Source organism: Aquarana catesbeiana, linkage group LG11, assembly GCF_042186555.1.
Source record: "Aquarana catesbeiana isolate 2022-GZ linkage group LG11, ASM4218655v1, whole genome shotgun sequence".
Lineage (NCBI taxonomy): Eukaryota > Metazoa > Chordata > Amphibia > Anura > Ranidae > Aquarana > Aquarana catesbeiana.
The window spans coordinates 44,712,187-44,721,581 of NC_133334.1; positions in this window are offsets into that span (position 1 = coordinate 44,712,187).

Below are 9,395 nucleotides of genomic sequence, written 5' to 3' on the forward strand. Positions count from 1 at the left end.
GCGTGCCCGCAGATCCCGGGAACTCGACGTTCGCCGTCAGCCCGCTATTGCGGTGTGGAGAGGTAGAACGGGGAGATGTAAACAAGGCATTTCCCCGTTCTGCCTAGTGACAAGACAGAGATCTACTGCTCCCTGTCATCGGGAGCAATGATCGCTGTCATGTCATAGGTAGCCCACCCCCCCACAGTTAGAATCACTCCCTAGGATACACTTAACCCCTTGATCGCCCCCTAGTGTTTAACCCCTTCCCTGCCAGTGTCATTTACACAGCAATCAGTGCATTTTTATAGCACTGATCGCTGTATAAATGACAATGATCCCAAAATAGTGATAAACCACACAGAATGCTCGCTTACCAGACGGCAAGCTCTAAAAGCTTGCGACCTATACCCGGCCCCAGACTACGTCATCTTATGACGAAACGTGCGTTGGGAGGAGCTGATGTGCTGACGTCTCACGTGTACCGTTCGAGGGACGGGTGTTTGTCCTAGCTGGCCAGCTGACTTGCTTTTAACAGTTTGGAATATTGTAAGTGACATTCTTTATTTACAATAAACAATGTTTATCAGTATTATGCTATGGTGATCCTTTCTCATTCTGGGAACATCCGAATGCCATCACATTCGGCCCTTACCAATGATCTGTGATTGGGAGTTTGGCGGTCTCTGCTCTGTATGCTGACCATCTTGAGGGGTTTTGCCTGGATTCCATCCTTTTGGTCCTCTATTGGATAAAGGCCCTGGCCAGGTATAGGTCACAAGCTTTTAGAGCTTGCCGTCTGGTAAGCGAGGATTCTGTGTGGTTTATCACTGGTGTTGCGGTGGAAGATGAAATTAATCAATTGAACTACACGCACTATCCTGTTTATTATTTGAGCACTGCCTATTTATGAAGATGGACATTTATTCATTTTTCTAGCCTTTTCATTTTTCATACTGCACATTGTCAAATATTTTTAGTGTATGGTTTACATTTTAGAGGGTACTTAGCTCTGCTACTTATTGCAGTATTTACGTTTGTGTGTATCTCACTTCTAGCAGCGGCTTTTTTGATTTTCATTTATTCTATATATATTTATTTTCAGTCTATTCATTCACAGCGCGGTATTATCTGTTTTATTATCCCAAAATAGTGTCAAAAGTGTCCGATCTGTCCGCCATAATGTCGCAGTCACGATAACAATCACAGATCACCACCACTACTAATGAAAAAAAATTTATAATAAAAAAGCCATAAAACTATCCCCTATTTTGTAGACGCTATAACTTTTGCGCAAACCAATCAATATACGCTTATTGCAATTTTTTTTAACCAAAAATATGTAAAAGAATACATATCGGCATAAACTAAGGAAAAAAAATGTTTTTTTTATATATTTTTGGAGGATATTTATTATAGCAAGTAAAAAACATTGCTTTTTTTTTCAAAATTGTCGCTCTTTTTTTGTTTATAGCGAAAAAAATAAAAACCGCAGAGGTGATCAAATACCACCAAAAGAGAGCTCTATTTGTGGGGAAAAAAGGACGTCAGGTTTGTTTGGGTGCAACATTGCACGACCGCGCAATTGTAAAGCAACGCAGTGCCGAATAGCAAAAAATGCTCTGGTCAGGAAGGGGGTAAAATTTTCTGGGGCTGAAGTTGTTAATATCGAGCAGCCAGCATCTGAAGGAGATGTGCAAGGCAGCCAATCGGCTTCTAATTTTCATTTTCAAAGCTTAACTGAACAAGCTAAAGATATAAGCTCCAGTTTTAATAAATTATCCCCAATAAGACAATGCACACCCTCTAAACTTTCTGATCATTACGAAAAAAAAATGATATTTGTAAAATCTCTGAAATTGGCTTACGATTAGGATCATTAATGTCTAGAAAAGGCAAGGATCATTTTATAGTGTGTGCAGTAAAGTTAAACGTCACCATGTTGTCAGAATTCACGGACATGTCACAACCATCAAACTAATTATGTTTCAATGTAATGCTGTGTTATGTAAAAGTACTGATCCCTCTCGTCACATAAAAAGGAATGATTGTAGTCTGGGTACATACAGATGTGAAATATGCGCTGAATCCAAAAGATTGAGAGAATTTGGAGAAATCTCCATGCACAAGGGACAAGGAGGAAATGCAATATTGGATCCTCATGATCTTCTGGCCCTCAGACGACACTGCTTTAAAAAGAAGCATGAATCTTTGATGGACATCACTGCATTGGCTCAGAAATACTTCCAAAAATCATTGTCTGTGAACACAGTTTGCCGTGCCATCCAAAAATGCAAGGTAAAGCTCTATCATGCAAAAAAACTGAGCAGCGAGCATGATCCAGAAACGCTGCCATCTTCTCTGGGCCAAAGCTCATTTAAAATGGTCTGTCGCAAAGTGGAAAACTGTTCTGTGATCAGATGAATTGAAATTTGACATTCTTTTTGCCATCCATGGGCACTGCCTCCTCTGGACTAAAGAGCAGAGGGACCTTCCAGCTTGCTATCAATGCTCAGTTCAAAAGCCTGCATTTCTGATGGTATGGGGGTGCCTATGGAATGGGCAGTTTGCAGATCTGGAAAGGCACCATCAATGCTGAAAGATATACCCAGGTTTTAGAGAAGCATATCCTTCCATCCAGACAATGTCTTTTTCAGGGAAGGCCTTGCATATTTCAGCAGGACAATGCTAAACCACATACTGCATCTATGACAACAGCATGGCTTCGTAGTAGAAGCGTCCAGGTGCTTAAATGGCCTGCCTGAAGTCCAGACCTTTCACTAATTGAAAATATTGGTGCATCCAGAAAAGAAAAATACAACAAAGAAGACCCAGAACCATTGAGCAGTTAGAATCCTATATCAGGCAAAAATGGGGCAGCATTCCTCTCCCAAAACCCCAGCAACTGGTCTCCTCAGTTCCCAGACATTTACAGAGTGTTTTTAAAGGAGAGGGGATGCTATACTGAGGTAAACATGGCCCTGTTCCAACTTTTTTGAGATGTGTTGCTGCTAATAATTTCAAAATTACCCAAGACCCCTTTCACACTGAGGCGCTTTACAGGGGCTATAGCGCTAAAAATAGCGCCTGCAAAGTGCCTGTACAGCGCCTCTCCTCTGACTCCAGTGTGAAAGCCCGAGTGATCTCACACTGGGGCAATGCGCTTGCAGGACGCTAAAAAAAGTCCTGCAAGCAGCATCTTTGAGGCGCTGTAGGATCGGTGTAAACACTGCTCCTAAAGCTCCCCTGCCCAATGAAATCAATGAAGCGCCGGCGCTGGCTGCAGCTGCACTTTGCGGGCGCATTTAACCCTTTATCGCCTGCTAGGGGTTAAAAGCGCCCCGCTAGCGGCTGAAAAGCGCCGCTAAAACGGCGGTAAAACTCTTTACCGCCGACACCCCCAACACCCTAGTGTGAAAGGGCTCTAATTGTTTTCAAAAATGGTACATTTTCTCAGTTTAAACATCTGATATGTTCTCTATTTTTCTATTGTGAACAAAATATGGGTTTATGAGATTTGCAAATCATTGCTTTCTGTTTTTATTGTACACAGCGTCCCAATGTTTTGGGAATCGCGGTTGTAAAGATCTGACAGGAGTTCTAGCCTTTTCCTAATCTACTGAAGAAAATCATTTTTATTTCTGTCTGTGCTGGTGGTGTAGATCTCACCTCTCTTCCTGTCTCACACAATGTGGTCAGCAGGACAGGAAGTGAGGATACCTTTATTTAACCACTTGCTGCCCGGCCGCCGTCATATGACGGCGGGATGGTGCAGCTGTTGTTCTGGGCTGCCGTCACATGACGGCGCAGCCTTCCAGGCAGCCCATGGGGCGTGCCTGCGCCGCATCGCTCGGGTCCCGGTGCGCGTGCCCGGCGGCCGCGATGTCCGCCGGGCACCCGTGATTGCCCGGTAACCGAGCAGGACCGTGGATCTGTGTGTGTAAACACACAGATCCACGTCCTGTCAGATGGGAGGAGACTGATGGTGTGTTCCTTGTACAGAGGAAAACCGATCGGTCTCCTCCCCTTGTGAGTCCCCTCCCCCCACAGTTAGAATCACTCCCTAGCAACACATTAACCCCTACAGCGCCCCCTCCTGGTTAACCCCTTCATTGCCAGTCACATTTATACAGTAATCAATGCATTTTTATAGCACGAATCGTTGTATAAATGTGAATGGTCCCAAAAATGTGTCAAAATTGTCCAATGTGTCCGCCGCAATATCGCAGTCATGATAAAAATCGCAGATCGCCGCCATTACTAGTAAAAAACAGACGCTATAACTTTTGCGCAAACCAATAAATATACGCTTATTGCGATATTTTTTACCAAAAATATGTAGAAGAATACATATCGGCCCAAACTGAGGAAAAAATCTGTTTAAAAAAAAAAAAAAAAATTGGTTACTTATTATAGCAAAAAGTAAAAAATATTGTGTTTTTTCAAACTTGTCACTCTTGTTTTGTTTATAGCACAAGAGATAAAAAAGGCAGGGGTGATCAAATACCACCAAAAGAAAGTTCTATTAATGGGGAAAAAAATGAAAAAAAATTTCATTTGGATACAGTGTAGTATGACCGCGCAATTGTTATTCAAAGTGCGACAGCGCTGAAAGCTGAAAATTGGCTTGGGCAGGAAGGGGGTGAAAATGCCCGGTATGGAAGTAGTTAATGAAGTCCCGGATAGCAGTAAAAATGATAGGTGTTCAAATCATCCCCTGCTCTATCCAAAACTAAGTGAAAAGGTTTGGCTAGACATATAGTTTAAAAAATTGAAATGCTAGATCCCTGCAATAGTCAAGCTTTTATAGACACAGGCCACTGGGGAGGTGAGTATATTAGTTCTTCTATTGCACAGGACTGACGTTTCAATATTTTTTAAAAGACTGTCAGGGTCACTCTGGGCTACTTGGAGCCAAAGACGGCGATAAGAGATACTCTGCCCAACCGATCATTATTTATTTTACAGGTGGGTGCATAAACCTGTACACTTTTATCTCCCAAGGATACACATCTTCGCACTCTTCCTATTGCATCGTATCATCGATCCAAATGATAACCTATCATTCTTGTATCCTTTCACTCCTATAACCTGTGAAAATCTTAGGCAGGCCATACATGGTTCAAATCTCAGCTGGCTAAACCAGCCAAGATTCGAACTGTGTATGGGCAGGCTGAATGTTACCAAGTTGATCGATCGGTCAACTTGGGTAAAACCAGCAGGCCGGGTTTTACCTGCGAATATCGCTAGTGGCTGCTATAGCGGCTAGCAATAATCACTGTCTTCTCATGGCGGGGATGGCTTCCCTGCCCCCCCCCCCCATACCCCCTTTCTCTTGCCGAGCAGGCATTGGCTCAGCAGGAAGAATTCACGCATCAACACTGTCTGTGTTGATGGTGGAACCGAGCAAATTTCTTTCCTGCTCTGTGTATGGCCATTCTAACACACCTAAAAAATGTTTTCCCCAGAAAACAAATTAAAGAAGATCCTCACCCTCTTTGCATAATCTTACTCCTTCCCCACATCTTTAAACGGGTTGTAAAGGTTCGTGTTTCTTTCACCTTAATACATCCTATGCAATAAGGTGAAAAAACACCAGTCAGTGACCGGCCCCCCAGCCCCCCCCCCCGTTTTACTTACCTGAACCCTCGAACTTGACCCGGCTCTGTCTCTCTGCCTGGGATTCTCGGCTCTTGAGTGGATAGATTGATAGCAGCACAACCATTGGCTCCCGCTGCTGTCAATCAAATTCAATGACACGAGCGCCGGGGGGCGGGGCCAAGTCCTGCATTCGGCATCTATGGACGCCGAATGCTGGACTCGGGAACGCGCTCGCAAGGTAACCGCCCTCGGGGAAGCGCTTCTCCGAGGGGGTTATCAGATGTGGGGAGGAGCTGTGAGAGCCGCCGGTGGACCCCAGAAGAGGATGTTCGGGGCCACTCTGTGCAAAATGAGCTGCACAGTGGAGGTAAGTATGACATGTTTGTTATTTATTTTTATTTTTTAATTTACCTTTACAATCACTTTAACACAATCCCAGAAGTTTGGGGTAAATACCTTTTTAATTTCAGGCAACAGTGATGTGCCTCAGCTGCCCACAACCTCCGGGGATAATCCTGATGATGTAAACAAAAAGGATGGGGCACAGAGGTAACAGAGTTGTGGTTTACAGCAGGAGAGCTCTGGGCACACAGGGTACAGGCATACCCCACTTTTAAGTACACAATAGGGTTTATTTACTAAAACTGGAAAGTGCAAAATCGGTCTCACTTCTGCATAGAAACCAATGAGCTTCTAACCCCAGCTTGTTCAATTAAGCTTTGGTAATAAAACCTGGAAACTCATTGGTTTCTATGCAGAAGTGAGCCTGATTTTGCACTTTCCAGCTTTAGTAAATAAACCCCATTGTGTACTTAAAAGTGGGGTATGCCTGTATATAAGTATAAAGCCGCGTACACCCGAGCGGAATGTCCGGCAGAAAAAGTCAGACGGAAGCTTTTCATCGTCTATTCCGATCGTGTGTATGCCTCATCTGAGTTTTTTTTTTTTTAAATTCTGACAGACCTAGAAATGGAACATGTTCTAAAAATTTCCGACGGAAAAGCCGCTCGTCTGTATGCTGTTCCGATGGACCAAAAACGACGCATGCGCTGAAGCAAGTACGAGACGGAAGCTATTGGCTACTGGCTATTGCACTTCCTTTTTCGAGTCCGTTGTACGTGTTGTACGTCACCGCGTTCTGGACGGTCAGACTTTGGTGTGACCGTGTGTAGGCAAGACCGCTTGAGCGGAATTCCATCCGTCTGAGAAACCTTCAGAGTTTACTCCGATAGCAAAACCGGTCGTGTGTACAGGGCATAAAAATAGAGATTAAACCAGGTAAAATGGGATAAAAAAAAAAAAGTGAGAGGGTGAAGTTCCTATTTAAAGGGGGATGGGTGGCTTTCTCCAATCTAAAGGTAGCCATAGACACAGCAATTTCTGACACAACAGGCAACAAAACATAAAAATCTAGGACTACTCAGGATTTATGATTATATGACTATTAGGCCTCATGCATACTGGATGTTAAAATAATGTTATAAAAACGTCAGTGGCTTTGCAGTGAGTTTTTCAACTTTTTTCAACGTTTTTGCAATAGCGTTTTTTAGCATTTATTAGCATTTTTAGCGTTTTTTTTTTTTTTTGAAGAAAAATGTATTATTTTTTATTTTTATTAATGGATCAAAAACATTAAAAAAGGCTGGTGACCGACGTTTTTGAGCGTTTATCGATGTTTATCAGCTGAAAAACGTCCCTCAGAAGCCACTAGTTTTGGGGTTTTTTTAGGCTCCATGCACACTGGAGCTCAAAAACAGCCGTTTTTTTGAGTTTTTGGGCGTTTTTTTAACAGCCCATAAACTCCACTCCATGTTATCCTATGTGTCCATGCACACATGGACGATTTTTTAGCTTTTATCAGCAGTGGAGTTTTTGGGCTGTTTTCTGAACGCCATAAAATCGCGTTCAAAGTGCCGTTTTTCTGACCACAAAAAAACGCCAATCGCTGATAAGCGTTCATAAACACTAGTACAAAACGCTGTTGAAAGCGAGTTTTTCAACCAGTGTTTTCTGCCAGCAATCTGGCGCCCAGAAAAAGCTTTTTTGAGCTCCAGTGAGAATGGAGCCTTACTGCTCAAAAACGCCACTGCCCAAAACTGCTGATAGCAGCCTATGTGTGCATGGACACATAGGATAACATGATGGAGAGTTTAATGACTGTAGAAAAAAAAAACATCTACAGCCAAAAACAGCTGCTGTAAAAACGTCAAAAACGTCTAGTGTGCATGTGGCCTAATGCAAACACTGGACATGGACTTTATATGTGGCATCAAGGATTGTGCACACCAACTAACCAATAAACTATAAAATCTTCATTTTATTTATGTCACATTACAATACACCAACAACAGATATTTAAAAAAAAAAACACTCACATAGAGGCTGTTGGCCAGGGGCGAACTGACCATTCGGGCGCTCGGGCACTGCCCTAAGGGGCCCCATCAGGGTTGCCAGCCTCAATAAAACCAGGGACAGTATGTAAAAATCTGTGTTTTTTTTTTTTAAATCCCAAGATTATAGCTGCCCCGCCTCTCCAGTACCTTTTCAGTGTGTGTATGTGTATACTGTGTGTGTATACTGTGTGTGTATATTGTGTGTCTGTGTGTGTATACTGTATGTGTGTGTATACTGTGTGGCCCCATAATCTATTGCCTGGGGGCCCCATAATCTCCTATTGCCCGGGGGCCCCATAATCTCCTATTGCCCAGGGGCCCCATGAATTGTCAGTCCGCCCCTGCTGTTGGCATAGAATACAACAAACATATGAAAATGTTTTTTTTACACAGCCCCCGAGTATCACAATCAGGGGCGGACTGATAACACATAGGCAATAGGAGATTATGGGGCCCCCAGGCAATCAGAGATTATGGGGCCACACAGTATACACACACACAGTATACAATCACACAGTATACACATACATGTACACACAGTATACACAGACAGTATACAATCACAATACACATACATGTACACACAGTATACACAGACAGATGTAAAAAAAACACAGATTTATACATACTGTCACTGGTTTTACTGAGGCTGGCAACCCTGATGGGGCCCCCTAGTGGCCCAGGGCCCTCGGGCAGTGCCCGAGTCGCTCAATGGTCAGTCCGCCCCTGATCACAATGGACCTGTGGGGCCCTGTCCAGTTTTTGCACTATGGTTTATCGATGTAGGGATGTTGTTATTTAAAGTGGATGTTTAATTTCCTATATTTAACATTACATTCTTGTTAGCTACTTAATTTTAACATTTATGTCTATTGTGGCCATTATAAGAATATTTCAGCTCTGCATAGCTTTTGTTAGTTCAGAATTTTGCTTGATAAAAAGTCCTACAAATGAAGGTCAAACGTGATTTTTTTTTTTTTTTTGTTATAGTATAAAACATTTTTGGTGATAGGGAATCTACATCCCTCATCCAGTTCCTTTTGTAAGGTAACAAATATACACCGCCTTTGTTTCTATCCAGTGAAAGCTTGTTATGTCTCAGTGATACTAACAAATTGACCTAAAGGAAAAGTTTCTTTAGAATTTTAAATAAATTGCCTTTCAATTTGTGTTTAAAAAGGAAAAAAAAGACAGCTTCTCCAGCAACCCACGTCTGCCTCCTTTTTATATGCGCCTTTCAAATGTGCATTTTTAAGGAGTGACTTCCCCAAGTTTGTTTCTTTCCAGCATCAGTCATCCTTAGCTGTCACATATTGTGATCTGGGGATTGATAGGAGAAGGAACAGACCCCAGGGACCATTCTCCTAAAATCCCTAATGTATAATTTTCATACGCATAATTGTTCTTTTTGGATCTTTGAAA